Source organism: Triticum aestivum, chromosome 2A (assembly GCF_018294505.1).
Source record: "Triticum aestivum cultivar Chinese Spring chromosome 2A, IWGSC CS RefSeq v2.1, whole genome shotgun sequence".
Classification (NCBI taxonomy): domain Eukaryota; kingdom Viridiplantae; phylum Streptophyta; class Magnoliopsida; order Poales; family Poaceae; genus Triticum; species Triticum aestivum.
Window position 1 is genome coordinate 586,714,363 of NC_057797.1, and position 26,807 is coordinate 586,741,169.

Genomic DNA, 26,807 nt, shown 5'->3' on the forward strand with positions numbered 1-26,807 from the left:
GCCTTGGATGAGCACTGGCATCATAATGAACTTCCGTTTCATGCACAACCAAGGAGGAAGGTTATAGATACATAGTCACAGGCCAGGTGCTGTGACTGCAGCTCTGCTCCCCAAATGGATTCATGTCGTCTATACTTAGACCAAACCATAAGCTCCTTGCGTCACCTATAAAGGTCGGGAACTTTCTCTCGATTTTTCTCCACTGCGACCCATCAGCGGGGTGTCTCAACATCTCGTCTTTCTTACGGTCTTCCATGTGCCATCGCAACAGCTTGGCATGCTCTTTGTTCCTGAACAAACGTTTCAGCCGTGGTATTATAGGAGCATACCACATCACCTTTGCAGGAACCTTCTTCCTGGGGGCCTCATCCTCAACATCGCCAGGGTCGTCTCGTCTGATCTTATACCGTAATGCAGTGCATATCGGGCATGCTTCCAAATTCTCGTACTTCTCACCGCGGTAGAGGATGCAGTCATTAATGCAAGCATGTATCTTCTGCACGTCCAAGCCTAGAGGGCAGACAACCTTCTTTGCTTGGTATGTATTTTCAGGCAATTCATTATTTCTTGGAAGCTGACTCTTAACTATTTTCAGCAACTTTGTAAATGCGCTGTCAGTCACATCGCATTCTGCCTTCCATTGCAGCAATTCCAGTGTGCTACCCAGCTTTTTCTGGCCATCTTCGACAGTTGGATACAACAATGTTTTGTGATCCTTTAGCACCTGGTCGAACTTCACCCTCACCTTTTCAACTTCGCATTCTCCCTTTTGCATCCGTAATGACTTGGCCAAGATCGTCGATGGGATCATCTGGTGCCCGCTGGTCTTCTGCTTCTTCTCCATCATCATCCATTCCAGTACCAGTACCGTATTCAGGGAACATATCATGATAGTTGTCATCATTATCTTCCTCTTCGTTGTCTTCCATCATAACCCCTCTTTCTCCGTGCTTGGTCCAACAATTATAGCCGGACATGAAACCGTGCTGAAGCAGGTGGCTGTGGAGGACTCTGTGGGAAGACTGTTCCTTCTGATTCCGACAAACAGCACTTGGACAACACATAAAATTATTCCGCTTATTTGCCTGGGCCACATCCAGAAAATAACGCAAGCCTTTCATGAACTCCGGAGTGCGTCGGTCAGCGTATATCCATCGCCAGTTCATCTGCATTATATAATTAATTATCCAAAACATTAACGTGTGCATCATGGGCGCTTACTGGCTGCATCCACGTCGGACTAGCTAACGACAAAAAAGAAACAGTCGAAGGAAAAAAAAGAGCAGAGGGTTCTCTCAGTCTCAGTCCCTCGGGCCCGATCCCTCGATTCCTCTCCCTCTCCCTCTCCCTCGTCTGCAGCCGCCGCCGCCACCAGCATCCTCCCCCGCAGCTGGCGCTCCCCCACCCCTTCTCTCCTTCCCTCACCATCTATCTCCCCACCACCAACGAGCTCCTCCCCTCTTCCTCGCCCCAGATGGAGCAGCAGGGCCGGATCCTGCCGCCATCCGAGGCTCGCAAGACCGCCGCCGCAGCGCGCCCGCCTCCCCGCGACTTCCTCGCCCACCTCTAGGCCTACCTGGCCCGTCGCGACGGCGTCGACAAGCTCCTCAAGATCTCAAACTTCACTCCGCGCCTCGCCCTCGGCCCCTCCGCGCGCCTCAAGTCCTTCGAGTCTAGCCTCGGCCTCAGCCGCAAGCCTTCCGCCTCAGCAAGTTCGTCCAGACGTCAACACCCTCCACGCGCACCCCGGCCCCCTCCCTCCACCCTTCGTGTTCCTCGCCTACGGCGACGAGGGCGTCTACTACTTCATCGGGCAGTTCGTCTGGCTCGCGAAAGCTGGCCTCCTCCCGGCGCAGCTCCTCCCCCGCCTTCAGCGCCTCAGCGCCTGGGCCGAGCTGCTGGGCTACGTCGGCTCCATCACCATCAAGCTGGAAGTGGTGATGAAGATGGAGTCTTCAATCAAGATGCGGCTGGCGGAGGGTTGTGGGGAGGAGAATGAGGCGGTGCGGACGATGAGGGAGAAGCTGCTGCTGAAGCGTCTATCCGTTATGCAGGACGTGGCGGATGCCTTCATGGTGCTAGCCTGCTAGGGGACGTGACTAACGGGAAGGGGTTGCTCGGTAACTCCACGCTGACAGCGTCCGCCGGATTGCTGTTGGCCCTGATCAGCACGCACAAGAACTGGAATTCTTGCTGAAGTCCCAAGGTATGTATAGGTTTCAAAATATGCTTGACATTAGGATGAAATAAAGCTAAAATTTAGGCAAAACCTGTATTTCTAAAGGAAAGCGTTGCTTCTATATTCTAGATGCCGATGTTGGTGGTATGGGTGGAATTCTTGCCGATGCATTTGTTGGTTGGAGAACACTGATGCTGCTCATGGTTAATTTCACCATTATCATTTTCGATATTTCATTTTGTGAAAAATAAAATAAAAACAGATGCTTCATCGTGGGCGTATTGGGATAAAGGGTTTTCTTTCTTCCCACCGTATTGCTTATGGCTGACTTCAAAGATGAGTGCTTGGCTCCATAGTGCAAAAACAGAAGCACTGAACATGCCTACAAGAGCAGAACAGCTCCATGGCAGATCATTTTGCAGCAATAAGATGCACAATGCATCATAATTTGGTTCTGATGCACTAGGAAGTTGAAACCAGCATCACAATCTGGTGTATAGTTTTCCTGCTGGAGTTTTCACTTCGTGTCAATACCAAAGGAGGTAAATTAACTAACTGTGCTGAATTGGCCAGCGCAAACTTATTGATATGATTATGGGCTAATATATTATGAAGTGAGAATGCGCAACCAGAAGCACTACAGAAGAAAGAATGCTGTAAATTTAAAACATGACATGAACTTGATAATACCAAGAGGTCCAAGATGAAGTATAGTGCAGTTAGAAAGATAGAATCAGTGACCTTTATCTTAGTAACCTAAGCTACCAGATTAGCTTAACTGTTTGATTAAAACATGCTACAATGTTATATTGGTCCAATTGAATCAGCTTAAAAGGAATAATAGGCAAATGCAGTTCATACATATCAGACCAAAATATTGTTTCATTCACAGTTTAATTTTCTTATTTCGTCACCTGTAAACTGCAATGCTCGCTCGCAAAAACAATGAATAAATACATAAATACGCAATGATATGTAGATCATAAGTCATAACTTATTGCAATGGTTTGACTGCAGCTGATTGTTGCTGTGAGGACAATATTAATTTAACTCGATGTTTTTTCCAGCCATTGTTTGGATTAGCAGTACATAACCATTGTGAATTACAAAAACTGTTCTGAATTTACTCTTCCACTGACCTGGCTCTGATGGGAGGCCTCTTGACCCTCTGCTACCAGGGGCGAGGTGTGAGTGACGTAGGGAGAAGTAGATACTACGGAGCTGCAAGCTACTGTTACTCCGATCACATAGCTGATTACTTATCAGTGTTTATAGTTTATAACGCAATTGTTCCTCCAGTTAAGACTTAAGAGTAAGGAAGCTGGTATCCTTGGTATGTGGTAAGATTTCTTGGTTTGATAAGGTGTGACAATAATTTTTATTTCCTTTCATTTCTAGTAGCTAGGTAAGTCCACATGATAATTATAGGCAGGGAACCCCAGTTAGTTATGTATTCATTTCTTTGGACAAATTTCTTACAAGTATCAAAGTACGACAATGATCATAGCATAGAATAATTTTATCAGCAATGAAAAAAAACGCCTCTTATGGTTCAAAGCAACAAATTACTATTTTCTTATAATCCGACGTTTGCATTTACTGTAAGCTCCATAATTTCATGCCTGCTTATTTTTCGAGCAATTCTGTCTCATGATTCATTGCCATATAGGCGTTGTAATTCCTGTTTGAATCAGCCAACCTGCTGCGTAAGTTTTGCAAATCGCTCTTCCAGCAGGCCAACTTGGCATTGTTGGTCCCAAATGCAGAAATTCTTGAGATGCGGCTTTGCTCAAGAATTCAAGATTAGATGAACTGTTAGAAATAGTTTCAGATTGAGATGAAAGAACCTTACCGCTTTCTTATCCAGTGGATCTTGAGAACAAAAAACTTGTAGTTAGATAGATGACTGTGAAAGCACGTCCTACCCCAGCTCTATGTAAAACGGTCCTGGAGGCAAAGTCATTTTTCAGGTGATCTATTTTCAGCCCACTGTTGAGGCTTATATAAAAACATATTGCTGTAAAAGCATATTAGTACCTGCTTATATTTTGACAGCAACGCGGTAGGTATAGGAGAAATAGTTTGCTACCTCTGGTGATGGATTGCCATATATATATAGTCGTCCTTGTGGAAACCTGTCAACCAGCTGCAGAATTTTGGCTATAGGTGGTAGGGTACGCTCTACACAGCCACCGCTGCCATGCAAACCCCCTCCCCCGCGTCGTTGTCCTGTTCTTCATGGGGCGCCGAGGTGCGGATGGAGACTCTGGGCCAGGGCGGCGAGATGCAGAGGAGCCCTAGGTACAGGTGAGGTGACGGGAGGCGATGGTGGCGGGTTGAGCCACGATGTTGGGACGGCTATGTGAAGAAGAGAGAGTTTGGGAAAGGAAGTGCTGGACTAGCTGATGCTATAGGGATGAATTTGAGTGATTAGAGGAGAGAAGTTGAGAGAGATTTAGGAGATATATTAGGCTATGTGAGCCCAAGATGTATGATTCTCAAGAAGGTATGTGATGCTAACGCATATACAAAGAAAGAGATGCGTTTTTGCTATTTTGATCGATGTGCTGTTCGTACCGTTATTTTTGCTAGATATGTGAGCCCAAGATGTGTACTGGTGCTGCTACTATTTTTAGTTGCTCTTCTATTGCTCCTCATATATATAATTATATATGTATGTCTAATATTGCAGTTTTTGCCTTTGACTTCCGTCTTTTTCATTCATCTTTCCTTCTATAGTGTGAGTCTGGTTTCATGGAAATGTGCACTCCACAAGTGTGTTTCCGAGGAGACTGGATCGAGCTCACTCAGAGGGTCAGTATTGTTCAGGTTGGCTTCACTATTTTTCCGCTCGACTTGTATGTTGCCTTTTATCTGTATAATGAACCTAGAATATAGTTATGTACTTTGTAATACTTAATTTTTCAAAGTGATGACCAGTACTTTTAATCTTGATGGATACTATATTTATATTGCAGCCCAGATTATTGGTTTTTTGTTCAGATATAGTTTGAACAAGTGAATCTAGAGTTGTTTGTGCTGCAGCAGATACTTGTATTTTTCTATTGACTAAATTTAATGCCCCTTTGTGATCATGCGAGATATTCCTCACTAGAACTTCAGTACAACCCTTCATTTTATTTAAACTTGGCAAGCCAAGTTATTTAATTATCTTAAAGTTGCCTCCTGGGTGATTATTCAATGCATGTTGGAACAAGCTTTATCATGACCCATCGAGTACGATGAACTAATCTGGCTTCTGTCCATGTTTTTTCAGACAATTAGTGAGACTCATATCTAATTCCATCAAATATATAGCCGACAAGTATCATCGGCTAAATTGAGACACTTCACTGAAGATACATGTCACTTGAGGTTTGCATGGGTACATGTTACCATATCTTCACTTTAGGACCAGTCCATGAGTTCTACCCACAGTACTAGCCCATTATACCAAGCCAATGGGCATCGAGCACACACGCGTGGGGTGGATGTTCTGCATGAGCCATGGACAGCCGTTGACGCGACCGTGTTGCCCCCTACAGCCGGCAGCCTCCTGCCACCGAGCAATGGCAATGCATAACGACCACGATCCGTGCTGCGCTCTCAATACCATCAATCGCATTCAAACGCAAGGTGAAAACCGTCTTTCTCTCACCGTACATCGGCTGTGAGAGTCACCTCTCAACACCGTCCATCGCATATATATAACCCGTCTTGCATACTATGTGCAACCATATGCCTTGTGTCATGTATAGTATAATTTGCACTATTGTGCTTTACTTTTGAACCAGTTAATATATATGTAATGCAGCACCTAACAAATGTGTCGCTGGGTTATGATCTGCTTTGTTAGATCTATGGTCGCTTGTAATGGATTTCAGTTACTATGACATTGGTATTTATATATGAATCCGCCCTTCATTTCCATGTATATATGTCACAATACTGAGCACAAAGGCCTCAGCAATGTGTGAGTCCTGCCTGGCACCGCCCAGACATATTTTCTTGTGACTCCAGCGTTTAGGTCGGCATCATTATGAAAGTCCTCTCGATAATTTATAGCTAGAAATATATCTGGAAATTTCTTCATATGAGTTTACCCAAACTATACTTGCCCTGAATGCTAACCATAGGTATTGCCCAGGGTTTAATATTAACCTGGAACTTTGTTCAGTCTTATGAAAGCTTTACAAACGGACTTTGAAGAATTGGAAATCCTATTAACATGTATATTCTCATGGATAGTGCAAGATCAACACTAGCTCCCGCAATTTGTGGAGTTGCAGCTGCAGCATTAGCTCCGGTATCATCAACTGCCTGTGCTGTACATTATGCACTTCTTGGTATAAGGAACAAGTGAGTTTTCACCCATTATCAAATATCACTGAAGTTGTGTATATATGTACGGTTATTCACATGTCATCTGTGTTTTGTTTGGTCTCTAATCAACTAGCTGTTAATTACTTTGCTATTAGTACTATATAAGTCATAGTTCAATTACTCACTTTTTTAAATATCAATACTCAGTTTTGATCACATGTTGTCCATCAGTACCAAACACCTGCGTCTGCCAGCTAAGATTTAATCAACACATAACGACATGTATTTTGTGTCTTATTTCCGACATCAATATTTGCATTTATGCCCAAAATAAACCCTGTGGTATATTTAGAACTGTTACCCTACAAGCTAACTCGCATCTTATATGTATCTTCTATTAGGTATTTTGTGTCTTATTTCCGACATAAATATTTGCATTTACGCTTAAAATAAACTCCGTGGTATATTTAGAACTGTTACCCTACAAGCTAACTTGCATCTTGTATGTATCTTCTATTAGGTAGTAATAAAGACAGTTCGAACTGCATTACCTAGGATGGTCCATGGTAGCTCTTTTAGGTATCGTATCTTTTAATTGTGCATCATTTTCCTTTGGTAAATTCAGTGTTCTCGACCAGAGACCACTTCCTGTCTGTGTATAGGTGCGGTTGTTTGATATTCTGCCCTTTCTTCTTGCTTGCTAGTCCCTCCGTCCTAAATTACTTGAGCAAGTGGATACATCCATTTATAATTCAGGACGGAGGGAGTACTCCCTCAGTCCCAAAATTCTTGTCTTAGATTTGTCTAGATACGGATGTATCTAATACTAAAACGTGACTTGATACATCCGTTTAATTACTTCCTTGAGCAAGTGGATGGCTATTTCTGCTACTGTAGGTTTCTCATGGCTCAAATTGTTTGTATGGCCTTCCCATGAGATGCAGTTCTGAATACCCTTGCTCCCCTGTGGATCTATTATTGCAAAAAGTAACGATATACGGTGAGCTACCACACACCATCATTATTTGGTCTTTTTAGCGCATGAGTTGGCAAATTTGATGTAAAACATCATCCAAACCACATGTAATATGCCTCTATGCGTTGGAGTTTTCTCCATGTCATTGTATATACTGGGCATCAATGCACCTTTACTTAGTACACTGGCATCGGTGATTCTTTCTCCTTAAATCTTTGCTTTGGTCTCTCAAAGTTTGTATTAAATTACATATTATATTCAGAGAATATGATATTACACATGCAAGTCAGATTGGAAAACTCTTGGTTTATGTCTCAGATGTCCAAGACTATATTTCATACTATGAAACCCTTATATAATTAAGGTATATTTACACTTGATGACTCATATACAACTATATTGCCAGAATAAGATCTTCGGGATTGGCGTTGTTAGGAAAGTAGCCTATGAATGGATGGAAACGAGGTAGCCAGTATACTTATGTTGGATTCATGTTAAAGCTTAATCAAATAACTGAGTAATTTGATGTGTGACAACTAGAAAGTAAGTAGTAGTTGCATGGATAGTCCATCAAGCAAATGGGTCAAACTTTCTATCATTATCATGTTCTTTTGCTTGAAAGCTTTTGATTTGTGAAGCACCAGCCAAAATGTAATCAAGCTCCCCCTTGCATATACTAGATTAACAAACTAAAACATGACCAATTAAATTCGTGTTTTTATTCATATTACAATCACTTCGTGAATCGATTTTGTCTACTAACATCTTATGATGTTGACCACATGACTCACCCAATCAAACAAGTCAATGTGCATAACCAAGCTGAGATTAAGGACACAACGAGCCGCCCTAATGTGCATAGACAAGATTGAGGCGCACAAGACCGCCTCAAGAGGCGCGCCCCAACCGCTAGTCAAACACCATTGCAGAACATCATGAATAGAGCGAGAAATGAACTGCATAAATGATAAAGTTGGTACCTCGACGGAGCTAGGAAAGACCGAGGCAGAAAGCTTAATTGATGTGGCGCAGTGGTAAAGCTGCTGCCTTGTGACCATGAGGTCATGGGTTCAAGTCCTGGAAACAGCCTCTTACAGAAATGTAGGGAAAGGCTGCGTACTATAGACCCAAAGTGGTCGGACCCTTCCCTGGACCCTGCGCAAGCGGGAGCTACATGCACCAGGTTGCCCTTTTTTTTATGTTGTGCGGGCTAAAGGGGCGTTATATGCTCCCGGGCATTTCGTCGAACACCTCTTGTGCGAGAGAGGGGCACAAAAATGAGCACCACCCTCACACACACTCAATGCCCTCCAGAAAAACAAAGTGTGAACAGAGCGGCTGGGCAGTTCGCTGCGGCGCATTTATAGCACAGGTGCCTTTTGCACCGGTTCCAGACACGAACCGGTGCAAAAGGGTTGCGCGCTGCCGCCACGCAGCGGGCAGCACCTTTTGCACCGGTTCGTGCCTGGAACCGGCGGAAAAGGCCCGCTCTGGCCGCTCGCGAGCTCCCCGGGACCAAGAATGGACCCTTTTGCATCGGGCCGGGACGGGTCCGGTGCAAAAGGCATGTTTCCTGGCTGGCATAAGGTATTGATCAAATCAGATCATATCTTCTTCTGAATTAGACCAACGTCTTATTCTCTCTTTTTTTTCTCTGTCAAGTTATCGGCTGGTACAACAGCAACGCTTGCACATGCATCCCGGTCAGTTAAATCAACAGTCAGAGCCCCAACAAGAATCATTGGCGACTGATATGATCATTGTCGGGCAAGAATCTACTCGATGGAGGAGTCGATCGGTCGCGTCGAGCTCGCAGCCAAGCTACTCTGGTCGGCCGACTCCACAAGCTCATGCTCTGGTCACCTGCACCTCAAGCACCTCACCGCCCGTGCTTCACCTCCTGCCTACCAGAACCCAAGACGCCACCCAACAGCAGCCTCTGCGCCCCAACCGCCGCGTCCCTCCTCTCCTCCAAGGCCCCGCGTTGTGTCTCGTGCCGCCGCGGCTCTTCCGGACGTCTCCCATCCTGTGCCATCTCCGACCCCATCGACCGGCCTCTTGGTCACGGCTGCCTGGTCGCCATCCTCCTCCGGTTGTGGGCAGGAGGAGTCAGACGGCACCGGAGACGCATCGGGGGCGGAGAGTGCAGCGAGGTGGGGGAGAGGATCTGTTTTCGGCAGCTGGTGGCCGGCCACGGGTATGCCTACTGCCTGCTCGATCGGGAGTTGCTCCTCTGCCTCCACGGCAGGCGACGATGCTTTGGAGAGGAGGCAGCGGTGGATGTGGCGATCGGGTCGTCCATCAGATCCTTTTTTTCTGGGGTGGAGGTGGATGATGAGCTCGGGCAGGAACCGCAAGCAGGGACAGAGCCGGAGCTCGGGCTGGACGCACGGCGCCTGCCGGAGATAGGAGTTGTGGCGCAGGCCATTCTGGGCGCGCTAGGCCGGCTCCCTGACGCGCCGCCTTCTCCTCCCGGTCGGTCGAGCCAGCACAACCCCGCCCCGACGCCGCCTTATTCTCTCGTCCATGTGAGCGCGCCCCACTGTCTTCCGATCTCGCCCAGACCAAGGCGGCGGCGTAGGGAGCCGGCCATGCGTCGATGGGATTAGGACTGAGCTCGTGTCAATGGTCGCGGGATTGGGGATTTTTTGTGGAAAAAAAAGATGAACCGGAGACTTTGTGGGCGTGGGCTCGTCCCGAATCATGGCGATCACGTCAAAGTGAACAAAACAAAATAAACTAACCGGTACTGTACTAACCGGTACTGCATTCAATATCCAAAACAACAAAATCAACAGGGACAAGGTTGTTATTAACAACAATAAGAACATCATCAACTCTCCCCAAAGGTTTCTTCTTGGAAATATCAGGAGGACCAACATCCAAATAACAATTCTTCACATGTGGTAAATCAAGCATATCATAAACTTTCTTAGGCATCACAGAAATACTAGCACCAAGGTCACATAGGCTTGTTTGCAGCTTAATACTCATGGGTTTGTTTGGATGATATTTCTGTGAGTGGACTATTTAGTTACAGATGCAGTTGGATGGCGGTCTGTGATCTTTGTTGTAATGCCCAATCAATCTCATAGTATTCATCTTGTCTAGTATTTGCATCTTTGTGTGCATTCTCATGTGTCAATTGCCCAGCTGTAATTTGTTTACCCAACACTGTATTGTCTTGTGGAGAGACACCTCTAGTGAACTGTGGACCCCGGTCCTTCTCTTTATTATTGCTATACAACATGCTGCTTCCTGTTTTCTTTACTGCAAGCACCCTCTTTCCATTCGATACAATTAATCCTTTGTTTTCAGCAAGGCCAGTGGGATTGACAACCTCACTGTCTAGTTGGGGCAAAGTAATTTGGTTGTGTTGTGCAGGTCTCTACTTCAACCTTGGTGCCATTCTTTGTCTCCTACTGGTTCGATAACCTTGGTTTCATAACTGAGGGAAATTCTCGTTGCTGTCTACATCACCACCTTCCACTTGGGGTTTCCCAACTAGTCATCACGACACCATCATGGATCAGGGTTCGATGCAGATCTATTGGCTCAAACGGTGCAGGACGTGGTCGCGGCTGTGACTGCAACTCAGAAGGCTGATGTTGTTCCTCAGCCCTCGGTGAATCCCACGATGGCTCTGGCATCGCCGGTTTTGCTGCAGGTGGTGGCCACGGTGACTGATCAGGCGGTTGCCGCTCCGGTCCCTGCCGTGGCAGAAGTGCAGGTGGTGAACCCTGCCGTGGCACAGCCTGCCGCGGCAGCTCCCCCTCCACGGATTCCTGTCGCAGCACAGGGTCCTGCCGCGGCAGCAATCCCTGTTTCGGTTCCTGCCGTGGCAGCTCAGGCAGGAGTTCAACAACAGCTTGCAGGTGTTCCAGGGAAGGCTGATCAGGGGCCCACCAAGAAGAAGAAAGAGGACAAGATGGCTTGCTTTAGGTGCAAGAAACTTGGTCACTTTATTAATGATTGCACCGCCCCCTTTTGTGATCTTTGTGAGTCGGTTAATCATGATGCCTCTTCATGTCATTTGTTGCATGCTCCGAAACCAGTTGCTATAATGCATGGGTATGCTAACGAGGCTCTTACTTTCTTTGAGTTGCCATGTGGTGCTTTTAAGCCTAAAGTTGAGAATGCCAAGTTAGGTAAAGTAATTGTTGCTGGAGATGCAATGCCGATTCCAAAGATTATTGAGTACTTGAAAAAAATTGTCCCCTATGAGAAGTTTGTTTGGGAGGTTTTCCACTACAGAGATAACATTTATCGTGTGAAATTCCCTAGTAAACAAGAGGTGTTGAGGCTGAAGAATTTTGGATTGTACACATGTCCATGGAGAAATTCAGATTTGATCTTTGATGTGTGGTCAACTACGGAGGAGCCACTTTATATGTTGCCAGAGGTGTGGGTGAGGGTCTCAGGTTTGCCAGTGGATCTCAGGAGTGACTACTTGTCCCTATGGGGCCTTGGTACTTTGTTTGGCAAGACTCTTGATGTGGACATGGCTTTTAATCGTAAAAATAAGTTGTTAAGAACTAAGATTGGTTGCTTAGACCATACCCTCATTCCTCCGGAGTATGATGTCTTCATAAGGAATGGATTCTTTAAGCTTAAGATGGAGGTGGAAAAGGTGATGGTAACACAGGATGAGAACATGGTTGATGCTACTAATGGTCAAGATGGGAATGGTGGTGATGGTAATGCCAATAATGGTGAAGGCAACAACAATGGGCAACATGCTATGGATTTGGACCCAAAAGAGGATGGTGCAACATCAAATGGTAATGAGATGACTAATGGTGAGGTTAATGGTGGTGCAAATGGAGAGAATGAACAGCCGGTGGAGACTATTCAGATTGGGTCAATTGTGGATCCAATATCTCCTAAATGTACAATCTCTAACCCTACCTTTTTGATAAAAATTATGATCTTAATTTCCCTTCTATGCATGTTGAAACTTATGGGCTAAAAGACAAAAGTGGTCCTGTTTTCGGTGTAGATTTGCGGGGCCAGGGGAATGTCGGGGCCTCGGGATTGGCAACGGCCTGCCCCGCCCTGTCAGCCAGTTCTGCCTTGGCAGCTAGCGGTGATGCTGGCCAGTGGGCGTGCAGCGCTGGGGTGCCGCTGTCGGCCGCCACTGCATGTGGAGATGCTGCTATTGGGAGCGTGTGTGGGCGAGGATCTTCTGCGGCTGGTGCAGCGCGGGCGGGCGTCGTCGACGTACTCTCGGCACAGAAGATCGAGGCTGCGGTGTCGGGCGAAAAGAGGAGGATTGCCACCTCTGTCGCTAATCATTGCAGCAATGATGGCCCAATGATTGGAGGATCGGCGACAGGATCGAATGCGAGCAGCAACGCTGTAGCTCGAGGTATGGCCGAGGTTTCGCGTATTTTGTCTTTTGCAAATGAAAATGATGATGATTTCTCTAGCGATTCCACTACTAATTCCGATGGGAATGGTCGTCTGTTCACAGGTGCTCATGCTGAGAAATGAAGGAATACGAGGTCAGGCTTTTGGTGCAGGAACCTCGACGATTTCTCCATTGTCAAAGGTCGCGTCAGTTGGTTCGGGGAGGGTGGATACCTCAATGGGGATTGCCCCAACCTTGACTACTGCTGGTATGTCACCGTGTTCGGATAATATGCATTCAAAGTGTTTTGTTAATCCATGGACTTTGGAATTAATTGAAGATGTCTTGTCTACTCCAGTTCGCCCTTCTTTGGAGTCTGTGATTGCGTTCGGTGGCATTCCGAAGGAGGCGGCAATTGAGGTGCGATCTAGTGCCAGGTTGGGTGGCCGACCAGATGCAGATAGTACTCAGATGGAGAAGACAATGAAGAACGCAAGTGTGCGTGATATGTCTTCATATTCAGGTATTAATCCACGTCCTCGCTCTATTTTGGATATTCCCGATCATGAAATAGCAAATAAGGCTGGAGATCGCTAAATCTATAAAAGGAATTAAGCTTTTGGAGGAGAACAGAACCCTTACTATGCTACAAAAAAATATAGATGATAGTTTAAATAGGGATGAAGGTCATTCAGCTCTTGTTATGTCTAAGGTGTCCACGTTGTGTGAGGACTTGGTCGAGGATGATGAGATCCCCGTGGAATTGGATGACATTTGTGATCATCCAGCACCTATTTTAAAAGAAAAGAAAACTAGACAATGAAAGACCTATGAGAATGTTCAGGTAAGAAAAAGCTCTAGGAAGAAAATCAAAAAACAATACTCATAATGCAAAGTTTGAAAGGAATGAATTGGAATCCGGGTGGTTTTGGTGACACAGCTAAGCATTTATTTGTTAAGGAAGCGATTAGGGAACATAAGTTAGATTTCGTAGCCTTATTGGAGACTGGGAGATCGAACTTTTCTATTCCATTTCTGAATCAGCTTGCTGCTGGTTACAACTATACCTGGTTTTGCCTGCCACCTCATGGTAGATCTGGAGGTATCCTAGTGGGGATAAATTCAGATACACTTCAGGTTTTGAAAGTAAGTACAGGGGGTTTTTGTGTGAAGTTACATATTAAGTGTGAAGTTACATATTAAGTGTAAGAGAGATGGTTTTGAATGGATACTTGTGCCAGTCTATGGGGCTGCCCAAGACTCACACAAAGCTGAATTCCTGGCTGAATTGGTTTGTTGGTGGGAGGGGATTTTAGTATCATAAGAAAAAGAGAGGAGAAGAATAATGATAATTTTAATGCGCACTGGCCTTTCGTTTTCAATGCTATTATCGAGCATCTTAACTTGAGAGAGATTGCTCTGTCAGGTAGGCAATTCACGTGGGCAAGTCGTAGAGACAACCCTACTTATGAAAAATTAGACAGGGTGCTAGCATCTATAGCTTGGGAACAGAAATTTCCATTGGTAACTGCAAGGGCCTTAACTCGTGCTGGCTCTGACCATACTCCTATTTTAATTGATTCAGGAGTGAAGGCACACCTGGGAAATAAACCTAGATTCTCTTTTGAGTTGCATTGGCTACGTCAAGAGGGTTTCTATGAAACAATAGTGAAGGAATGGGAATCGGTTAGGGGGGGGGGCGAATCCAATGGATAGATGGCTTCATAAATTAAGACACATTCGAAGATTTCTAAAAGGATGGGCAAAGAATTTAAGTGGTAAATACAAAAAAGAAAAAGAGAGATTGCTCTCTATTATTGATGAGCTAGATTTGAAGGCCGAGTGCAATCCTTTGAATTCGGCTGAAAGAGAAGCTTTGAAAAATGCTAATGAAACTATTAATAAATTAAGGAGGGATGAAGAATCAAAATGGGCCCAGAGAGCTAAAGTTAAGCATATTCAAGAAGGGGGTAATAATACGAGGTACTTCCATTTGATTGCAAATGGTAAACATCGGAAAAAGAAAATATTTCAATTAGAGCAACAAGAAGGGACCATAGTGGGGGAAGATAATCTAAAGGTCTATATAACTGAATTTTATAAAAAATTGTTTGGGGCGCCGGCCACATCCAATATCTCCTTGGTGGAGGACTTTGTTCATGACATTCCGCAACTCGGCTGCTGAAAATGAGATATTGATATCGCCTTTTACTGAGGAGGTATTTGATGCTACCTCGCAGATGGAACATAATAAAGCGCCAGGTCCGGATGGGTTCCCGGCTGAGTTTTATCAAAAGTTCTGGGAGGTGATTAAGGGCGACTTGATGGCGATGTTTAGTCAGTTGAGTAATGGGGACTTGCCTCTATTCAAACTAAACTTCGGCATCATTACATTACTTCCTAAAAAAGAGGATGCGGTGCAAATACAACAATATCGACCCATTTGTCTTTTGAATGTATGTTTCAATTTTTTTACCAAGGTTGGTACAAATCGTATTATGGGGATTGCCCCTAAAGTAATAAGACCTACTCAGTCTGCGTTTATGCCTGGTAGGAATATCTTAGAAGGAGTGGTTATTCTTCATGAATCAATTCACGAGTTGCATAGTAAGAAGATGGCCGGTGTTCTTTTTAAAATCGACTTTGAAAAGGCTTATGATAAAGTTAAGTGGCCTTTCCTCCAGCAAACTCTTCGAATGAAAGGTTTCGCACCTGAATGGTGTAGTTTGGTGTCGCAGTTCGTCCAGGGAGGGAGTGTGGGTGTAGTGAATGATGATATTGGTCATTATTTTCAGACGCGAAAAGGTTTGAGGCAGGGAGATCCTCTGTCTCCAATCCTTTTCAATATCGTAGCTGATATGCTTGCCATCTTAATTGAGAGAGCCAAGGAAGATGGGCAAGTGGGTGGCCTCATTCCTCATCTAGTTGAGGGAGGCGTATCTATTCTACAACATGCGGATGATACCATCCTCTTTATGGAGCATGACCTAGATAAAGCCGTCAATATGAAGTTGATTCTTTGCCTCTTTGAGGAACTATCAGGTTTAAAAATTAACTTCCATAAAAGTGAGTTGTTTTGTTTTGGGAAAGCTAAGGATGAGGAAGACCAATATAAACAGATCTTTGGATGTAATGTTGGGTCTCTCCCCTTTCGTTACCTCGGTATCCCAATTCATTATCAAAAACTAAGGAATTCAGATTGGTCGCCAGTTGAATCTCGGTTTGAGGGCAAACTGGGGTGCTGGAAGGGCAAGTTATTGCCTTATGGGGACAGGCTGGTTCTTATCAATTCTGTCTTAACTAGTCTTCCAATGGTTATGTTGTCCTTTTTGGAAATACCCGTTGGGGTGAGAAAGCGCTTAGACTTCTATAGGTCGCGGTTCTTTTGGCAATCCGAAGAGAACAAACGTAAATATAGACTCACTAAATGGAACATTGTTTGTCGTCCAAAGGATCAAGGAGGACTTGGTATTGAAGTTTTAGAACTAAAGAATAAGTGCCTGCTGAGTAAATGGCTCTTTAAATTATTGAATGAGGAAGGAGTATGGCAAGAATTATTGCGCAATAAGTACCTTAAGAATAAAACTCTTGCGGAGGTCCAGGCAAAACCAACAGATTCTCCCTTTTGGAAGGGATTAATGGGGGTTAAGGACGAGTTCTTCAGTAGAGGTTTCTTCAAGATTGGTAATGGTACTGAGACCAGATTTTGGGAGGATGTCTGGTTAGGGAAAACCTCTCTTGCTTCGCAATTCCCATCTCTTTATAACATCGTGCACCACCGAAATGTGACAGTGCCTCATGTATTGGCCCAAACCCCACTAAATATTAGTTTTAGAAGGGTTCTCTCGGGGAATAAATGGACTTCTTGGTTACGGTTGTGCCGAAAATTAATGATGGTCAACTTAAATTCTGAGCCTGACCGTTTTGTCTGGAGACTAACAACTAATGGGTTGTTTACGGTTAAGTCTATGTATGAAGATTTAATGAATGATCATACTCCTTATTTGCGGAAGTATCTGTGGAAGATCAAAATCCCCCTCAAGATAAAAATCTTTATGTGGTTCCTCAGTAATAAGGTGCTTTTAACTAAAGATAATCTGGCTAAAAGAAATTGGAATGGATGTACTAAGTGTGTTTTTTGCGGGGAGCAGGAGACGGTACAACACCTATTCTTTAAATGTCCTTTAGCCAAATTAGTTTGGAGAACGGTTAATTTTACTTTCGATCTTCCTCCTCCAACCAATGTTACAAATATGTTTGGTAATTGGTTAAATGGAGTAGATAGCCAATCTAAGGCCTGCATTTGCATTGGAGTGTCAGCCTTGTGTTGGTCTATATGGAGGGTCCGGAATGATATTATTTTTAACAAAAAACCTTCTTTTCATTTCTTGCAGGTTATTCATATGATGGCGCATTGGGTTCAGCTATGGGCCCTTCTCCTGCCGGAGGGGCGGCGGGATGCCATGGCTTCTGGATGCATACGGCTCCAGACCTCGAATGCACCGATACTTCAGGCAACTAGCGAATCGGTATCGGATACCGTATCTGATACCGATACTCCTCCGATACGCCCCCGATACGTATCCAAGGAGTATCCGTGAATAAACGATTTAAAACAATTCTGATACTTTAAGGATACTTTTTCAGTTCGTTTTGGATATGGCCCAGCCCATCTAAGAGACCACTCAGCCCAGTTAAGAGGCAGACAGCAACCCTAGTACCCCAATGCCCCCTTCCTTCCCCTCCAGATTTTCTTTCCTCCCTCCCGAGCTCACACCAGGCGGCGGCTGGTGGCTGCATACCTAGCAGCTACTCACCCAAGGCCGGCGGCAGCGGCGGCTAGCCGGCGACGAGCTGCTACTCCTCACCAACTGCTCCTGTCACGCAGCAAGCAAGTATTCTCTTCTCCTTTTCTCCTGCCCAGCCAAGCTCATCCCCTCTTCTTTCTCCTCTGATTTGTGAAGATCTCATTTTTCTCATCTCCTCCAGATGGCTCCTCCTACTAAACCTCCTACTGTACCTACAAATCTACGGGCACCATTGTGGAGCCATGTTCAAATCATAGAGAAATCACCTGGAGGGGGCAACACTAAATGGAAATGTGACTACTGTGGTCATGAAGCTTTGAGTAGTCACTCTAGAGTTTCTGCTCATTTGCTAAAGAAGACAAGGAACCATGGAATCCATGCATGTAAAAAGGTCACGTTTGACATTCTGAATCCCTTTTTTTGAAAAATAAATAAATAGTAAAACGTATCCGTATTGGCACTTTTTCAAAATGACGAATTTACGTATCCGTATTGGCCCGATACTGATACCCGTATCCGTATCGGTGCATTCGAGCTCCAGACGGTCGCTCGGGATATCTTGTGCCGGGCTGGCTGGCATCATACTAGTAGGCTACAGGATGCTTAGTTCTACTACGATATGCTTTTTCGCTGGCTGATATTTGTATCAGTCCTTAGTGATGATTGAGATGTAATAACTTTTGAATTTTGCTACTTATTACTAAAAGGCCGTGTGCAGCACCACGCTGCAGAAGACGGGGTCCATCCCCATTTCGAAAAAAACCCAAGTGCCACAAACTTGGGTATCCCCTGCAGTGGGATGGATCAAGCTGAAATCCGATGGTTCTGGGATTTCGTACACTAAGCCACGGAGTCATGCTAGAAAATTCAGTTTTAAGGAAGTTGAGATGGAGAAAGCTCACCGGCTGGATTCCCGCCCCGCTTGCAGCGTCAACGCACCCATCCCGGACATGAGCATCACCGAGCCACGCACCTCAGCGTTACTCTTCTTTATCAGTTCATGAAAAGGCAAATGAATGGAAAAAGTTAGCACCATCAAAACAGCCATAAGAAACAAATAACTGAACAAAGGGAAACCGCCGGTTATAAGTGTGTATCGGAGGGTACAAATCTACAACAGCAGGATAACAAACTCTAGAAACCAAACAGTCTAGACAAGCAAAATCATGGCCATGCATTAGATACTTCACTCCAGCACAACACTTGCAATTTTTTTCTAAACAGAAAAAGCAAAAGTGAGTATAAGCAAACCAACATAGGCTAAAAAAATTTGGCATGCATATTCTGCCTACCAGAGGCCCCTTTGTCTGCATACTGGGTTGTGGCGCAGTAGGCACTCCATGGGGTGGGAGGGGTTCGTGTCAGTCAGTGGGGCACCTTAAGTTCAGTTATGACCAGATGCTCGAGAGCCTGCGCGCCACAGAATAACAGTTAAATGAACAGCTCTCGGCAAATTATTTAATTAGTGGATCATAACATTTTCCCCAACGAAAGAATGCAGCAAGAATATATGGCAAGTAGTACTATATATAGCTTCAGAGAACCAAACAACAGGTAGACACCACTTCAGAAAAAAAAAAAGATGACAATGACTGCACATCTGCTTCAGCATAATCGATGAACCCTTTCAATTTCCACCCAATCCTACACCACTAGGACCTCCACGAGTTTACATGAGCTAAAACAGCTTTCTGATATTCAGATATGGTGCTAATTAAGCATATAAGATTAGATTAAATAAACAGAATACCATCATTTGGTGCATTAACAATAAAATTTTCGCCAAACGGGTCCTCAATTCAGTCTAAATGCCAAAGTCTATTTAGTATTCACCACTAATAGCTACTCCCTCCGCCCCGAAAAGGATGTCTCAAATTTGTCTAAATTTGAATGTATCTAGACACTAATTAGTGCAAAGATACATCTAAATTTAGACAAATCTGTGACATCTTTTTTGGGACGGAGGGAGTACTGCTTATTTGTTAGCACCTCCAATCTGCACGTACAGAGTTCTTCTTTGATAACATATATGAGTGCATCTTCTTTTCAGTCCTAGCAGACAATCTTCAATGCAAAAAATACATGACAAAAGCACACATGTATGTAAAATTAGCAAAATGAATGGACAATGAAAGACTTATCTCATGTAATATCAGCTGTCAGGACATTCATTGATTGAGATGCATAAATGAGAGGATACTATATCCGTTTGCAGGAAAGTAAGGTTCTCATGTATTTAAAATCTACCTACACTTCCATACCGTTGTGACCGTGTAAGGCAGAGTACCAACTGAGATCTCACACGTTTTGTTGAGTAGGCCATCGCAGTGCTAGTTGGTCTCGATCCCATGCGTAGATCTCAAGTGGCGCAGGGCTGCTCCACTGCCTGATTCGCTCACCAGCTCTCGCTTCACTAAATTCAATTGGTTCGCCCTGAACAAGATTTTGGAATAATCATTTCAGCTCAGTTTCATCAGTCTATAATAGTTTACTCCAAACTGGAGATTACATCTGGAATAATTTAAAAGGTACGGTTTCAATGATAAAATAGGTATAACATTATAGGACAAAGATTAAATACTTGCACTTAATGAAGGATCTGTAAAAACAATATACCAAGAGAAGCACTGCTCATGCATGAGCAAGCGCAAGTAAACTTAAAATGATTTATAGTCCGGTGAAGATAAACCAATGTGATTTTATCTAACAGTACTTGGCAAGATTGGTGTCCATGAGAATGTACAAATGCCACATCCACAGCTTGAAGGCCTTTTTTTCAACCAACTTAAGTATGTTAAATTCTGAACAAAGTTTCATTTACCAACAATTTTAGAACAACGTTATATTGGGCGAACTTCACAAGTGTCATCCAGTCCAAATTGTTAAAGAGATATCTCTTGGGAAAACTTTGCACATATTTTCTTACCCAAATATATTATTAGATAAATCCACCAGAGAGTTTCATATTGAGATTAATTCTGTGAGCTCCAGCGCCATCTTAAGTGGTTTTCTTCACCACTAGAGAGAACAATAGATAAAGATCAAAGCACAACGGACTCAAATTCTTATAGTGCTTCCTGATAATTCAATTTCAATATCACAAGTTAATTTTGACGAGCCAATGATGATTATAGGAGCATTTTCTTCCTGTAGTTTCTAACACATGTCGAATGTTCATACCTGAAGGTGTTGTGGCTCCAGAATGGTAACCCTGCTTTGACAGAGTTCCAAGAAAACAACCTGCATTTACAAAATGGGTCCAAAGAAATTAGTGCAGCATCTCCCAGATCAACTACGAAACAGAGAACACACTAAACCAGACTGAACCGTATCCTAATTACCTCTACCTTCATCAAGCAACTGTACAAATTCTTGATTCAAATCAATCTGCAGGCCAAAGTGAGATTCAACATCTCAACATTAAGGTGAGATTCAATTCTGTAGAAGCCAAAGTGAGAAAGCAAGAAAGGAAAGAGATGAGAATGAGGTAGCGTACCTCCAGACCTCAAGCTGCTGTTCCTGGCCGATGGGGGGGAAGGAGCGGCAGAGGAGCCTGGGAGCTGGCCAGTCCGCATGTCAGGTCGTCGTCCTCGCCGCTTGCTCCTCACGTCGGCCTCGTCGTTGACAGTTGAACAAGCGCCGCCGCCAGCACCCCCTTATCTGCATCCCCAACCTCTGGACCTCCTTGGATGCCCTCCCGCTCAACAAGCGCCGCCGCCAGCGCCCCCTTCTCCGCATCCCCGCGTGGCCGCCCGCTTCTCCGCATCCCCGTGCTCTTTCATGGAGCCAGCAAGCTCCGATCTGTTGGTCCCCTTTGCCTTCCTGCTCACCTGGCCTTCCAGCGGCGGCTAGGGTTTGGAGGAGATGCGGGAGGAGGAGGAAGAAAGAGGAAAAAGGCTGGGCACGAGAGTCGGTGGCGGCTAGGTTTCTACTGCCCTGCCCCGCTCTCCCCATGGCCAAGGAGGGCCCGGTGACGGCATGGTCGCCGTACCCGCGGACAAAGGCGAGGTCGCCACGGGCGTCGTCTCCACAGTCCACAGTCGGCTGAACAGAAATGGCACTTGAAAAGACGATTTTGCCCTTGGCCACCCACGAAAACCACGGGACCGCCACCGCGCACAGTAGAAACAGTAGAAACAGTAGCAACAGTGGCGCGCGCGGTCTAAACGCACCTGCCTCCACGTACCCCCTCTCTCTCCGGTGTGTCCCACGCAGAACGCAGGCCCGCAGGTCAGCGACCGTGGCTAAGTACAGGGTCGGTGCGGTCAGACTGGCTGGGATGGAGGGCCAGGATCACTTTGGACCGCTAATCCGACGGTCAGGAGGTCAGATGGCTTCAGAGCGGTCTGCGAAGACTACGTCTATTTCTTTAGATAGGTTAGGAAAAGAGAGTTCAAAGTTTATAACATGGAAGGTGTGTGATTCGGATTAGGAGGTACGCAAGGGAAAAGGCGTGCCCTATTCCGTCCAGGAGCACGCGCTCGCGGCGACGGAATGGTCTTTGGGGTTGGGCGGTGAGTGTGAACGCGGGGCTTGACCTCGCTCGGCCTCGCTCGATCTGAACCCTTGTGTCGGAAACGAGCCAACCGTGTGAAATATGGCACCACTATTTTTGTTTTGTGATTTGTTTGAGGTGAGACGAGGATTCCTATTTGGATGGAGGGAGTAAACTTACTCGTCAAAGTCGTGCATTGTCATGGACCAATCGATTTGTGTGAAACATAACACTGTGCTGATTTGGATAGTAAACGTGGACTTCCGTGCATATAAAGCGAATGGTGGTTCAAGTCAACGGGTGCCCCTGCTGAACAGAGTTGGCCAGTTCGGTTCGGTCTCCACGGTCGGTACTTTGGCACTGTCGCATGCCAAGTCCACCGATGTGTTGAAGAACATTGCAGAAAATAAAAAAATTCTACGGTTTCACCAAGATCTATCTATGAGTTCATCTAGCAACGAGTGATCGGAGTGCACCTACATACCTTTGTAGATCGCGAGCGGAAGCGTTCAAGAGAACGGGGTTGAGGGAGTCGTACTCGTCGTGATCCAAATCACCGGAGATCCTAGCGCCGAACGGACGGCACCTCCGCGTTCAACACACGTACGGAACGGATGACGTCTCCCGCGCCTTGATCCAGCAAGGAGGAGGGAGAGGTTGAGGAGGATGGCTCCAGCAGCAACACGATGGCGTGGTGATGGTGGAGAGGCAGTACTCCGGCAGGGCTTCGCCAAGCTCTACGGAGGAGGAGGAGGTGTTGGAGTGGGAGAGGGAGGCGCCAGGGGCATGGGTGCGCAGCCCTCCCTCCCCCCCCCCACTATATATAGGGTGCCTAGGGGGGCGCCGGCCCTAGGAGATCCAATCTCCTAGGGGGGCGGCGGCCAAGGGGGTGCCTTGCCCCCCAAGGCAAGGGTGGCGCCCCCACCCCTAGGGTTCCCAACCCTAGGCGCATGGGGGCCCAAGGGGGGGCGCACCAGCCCACTAGGGGCTGGTTCCCCTCCCACTTCAGCCCATGAAGCCCTTCGGGATAGGTGGCCTCACCCGGTGGATCCCCGGGACCCTTCCGGTGGCCCCGGTACAATATCGGTGACCCCCGAAACTCTCCCGATGGCCGAAACTGCACTTCATATATATCATTCTTCACCTCCGGACCATTCCGGAACTCCTGGTGACGTCCGGGATCTCATCCAGGACTCCGAACAACTTTCGGGTTACTGCATACTCATATCTCTACAACCCTAGCGTCACCGAACCTTAAGTGTGTAGACCCTACGGGTTCGGGAGACACGTAGACATGACCGAGACGGCTCTCCGGCCAATAACCAACAGCGGGATCTGGATACCCATGTTGGCTCCCACATGCTCCTCGATGATCTCATCGGATGAACCACGATGTCGAGGATTCAAGCAACCCCGTATACAATTCCCTTTGTCAATCGGTACGTTACTTGCCCGAGATTCGATCGTCGGTATCCCAATACCTCGTTCAATCTCGTTACAGGCAAGTCACTTTACTCGTACCGTAATGCATGATCCTGTGATCAGACACTTGGTCACTTTGAGCTCATTATGATGATGCATTACCGAGTGGGCCCAGAGATACCTCTCCGTCATACGGAGTGACAAATCCCAGTCTCGATCCGTGTCAACCCAACAGACACTTTCGGAGATACCCGTAGTATACCTTTATAGTCACCCAGTTACGTTGTGACATTTGGTACACCCAAAGCACTCCTACGGTATTCGGGAGTTACACGATCTCATGGTCTAAGGAAAAGATACTTGACATTGGAAAAGCTCTAGCAAACGAACTATACGATCTTGTGCTATGCTTAGGATTGGGTCTTGTCCATCACATCATTCTCCTAATGATGTGATCTCGTTATCAATTACATCCAATGTCCATAGTCAGGAAACCATGACTATCTGTTGATCAACGAGCTAGTCGACTAGAGGCTTACTAGGGACATATTGGTGTCTATGTATTCACACATGTATTACGATTTCCGGATAACACAATTATAGCATGAATAAAAGACAATTATCATGAACAAGGAAATATAATAATAATCCTTTTATTATTGCCTCTAGGGCATATTTCCAACAGTCTCCCACTTGCACTAGAGTCAATAATCTAGTTACATTGTGATGAATCAAACACCCATAGAGTTCTGGTGTTGATCATGTTTTGCTCGCGGAAGAGGTTTAGTCAATGGATCTGCGACATTTAGATTCGTATGCACTTTGCAAATTTCTATGTCTCCATCTTGAAAATTTTCACGGATGGAGTTGAAGCGACGCTTGATGTGCCTTGTCTTCTTGTGAAACCTGGGCTCCTTGGCAAGTGCAATAGCTCCAATGTTGTCACAGAAGAGTTTGATCGGCCTCGACGCATTGGGTATGACTCCTAGGTCAGTGATGAACTCCTTCACCCAAATTGCTTCATGTGCTGCCTCCGAGACTGCCATGTACTCCGCTTCACATGTAGATCCCGCCATGACGCTCTGCTTTGTGACTTAGAGTCGGTTTGTGACTTAGAGTTATCCAGATCTGTGTTGAAGCTAGCGTCGACGTAACCCTTTACGACGAGCTCTTCGTCACCTCCATAAATGAGAAACATGTCCTTAGTCCTTTTCAGGTACTTCAGGATATTCTTGACCGCTGTCCAGTGTTCCTTGCCGGAATTACTTTGGTACCTTCCTACCAAACTTACGGCAAGGTTTACATCAGGTCTGGTACACAGCATGGCATACATAATAGACCCTATGGCTGAGGCATAGGGGATGACACTCATCTCTTCTATATCTTTTGTCGTGGTCGGACATTGAGCTGAGCTCAATTTCACACCTTGCAACACAGGCAAGAACCCCTTCTTAGACTGATCCATATTGAACTTCTTCAATATCTTATCAAGGTATGTGCTTTGTGAAAGACCTATGAGGCGTCTTGATCTATCTGTATAGATCTTGATGCCTAATATATAAGCAGCTTCTCCAAGGTCCTTCATTGAAAAACTCTTATTCAAGTAGGCCTTAATGTTGTCCAAAAGTTCTATATTATTTCCCATCAAAAGTATGTCATCTACATATAATATGAGAAATGCTATAGAGCTCCCACTCACTTTCTTGTAAACGCAGGCTTCTCCATAAGTCTGCATAAACCCAAACGCTTTTGATCATCTCATCAAAGCGAATGTTCCAACCCCGAGATGCTTGCACCAGCCCATAAATGGATCGCTGGAGCTTGCATACCTTGTTAGCATTCTTAGGGTCGACAAAACCTTCCGGCTGCATCATATACAGTTCTTCCTTAAGATAACCGTTAAGGAATGCTGTTTTGACGTCCATTTGCCATATCTCATAATCATAGTATGCGGCAATTGCTAACATGATTCGGACGGACTTCAGCTTCGCTACGGGAGAGAAAGTCTCATCGTAGTCAACCCATTGAACTTGTCGATAACCCTTAGCGACAAGTCAAGCTTTATAGATGGTAACATTACCATCCGCGTCCGTCTTCTTCTTAAAGATCCATTTGTTTTCTATCGCTCGCCGATCATCGGGCAAGTCTGTCAAAGTCCATACTTTGTTTTCATACATGGATCCTATCTCGGATTGCATGGCTTCAAGCCATTTGTTGGAATCTGGGCCCGCCATCGCTTCTTCATAGTTCAAAGATTCACCGTTGTCCAACAACATGATTTCCAGGACAGGGTTGCCATACCACTCTGGTGTGGAACGTGTCCTTGTGGACCTACGAAGTTCTGTAGCAACTTGATTTGAAGTACCTTGATCATCATCATTAATTTCCTCTCCAGTGGATGTAGGCACCACAGGAACATTTTCTCGAGCTGCACTACTTTCCGGTTCAAGAGGTAGTACTTCATCGAGTTCTACTTTCCTCCCACTTACTCCTTTCGAGAGAAACTCTTTTTCCAAAAAGGATCCGTTCTTGGAAACAAAGATCTTGCCTTCGGATCTAAGGTAGAAGGTATACCCAATGGTCTCCTTAGGGTATCCTATGAAGACGCATTTTTCTGACTTGGGTTCGAGCTTTTCAGGTTGAAGTTTCTTGACATAAGCATCGCATCCCCAAACTTTTAGAAACGACAGCTTAGGTTTCTTCCCAAACCATAATTCATACGGTGTCGTCTCAACGGATTTAGACGGTGCCCTATTTAAGGTGAATGTGGCTGTCTCTAGAGTGTATCCCCAAAAAGATAGCGGTAAATCAGTAAGGGACATCATAGATCGCACCATATCCAATAGAGTGCGATTACGACGTTCGAACACACCGTTACATTGAGGTGTTCCAGGCGGCGTGAGTTCTGAAACGATTCCACATTTCCTTAAGTGTGTGCCAAATTCGTGACTTAAATATTCTCCTCCATGATCTGATCGTAAGAATTTTATTTTTCGGTCACGTTGATTCTCTACCTCATTCTGAAATTCCTTGAACTTTTCAAAGGTCTCAGACTTGTGTTTCATCAAGTAGACATACCCATATCTACTCAAGTCATCAGTGAGAGTGAGAACATAACGATATCCTCCGCGAGCCTCAACGCTCATTGGACCGCAAACATCAGTATGTATGATTTCCAATAAGTTGGTTGCTCGCTCCATTGTTCCGGAGAACGGAGTCTTGGTCATTTTGCCCATGAGGCATGGTTCGCATGT

General features: G+C 45.4%; 1 pseudogene; it reads left to right on the plus strand.

Annotated features, from left to right (window-relative positions):
* The first annotated feature begins 1,474 nt into the window (after positions 1 to 1,474).
* LOC123191764 (peroxisomal membrane protein 11-3-like) lies at positions 1,475 to 2,197 on the plus strand (annotated as a pseudogene).
* Positions 2,198 to 26,807: the final 24,610 nt, after the last annotated feature.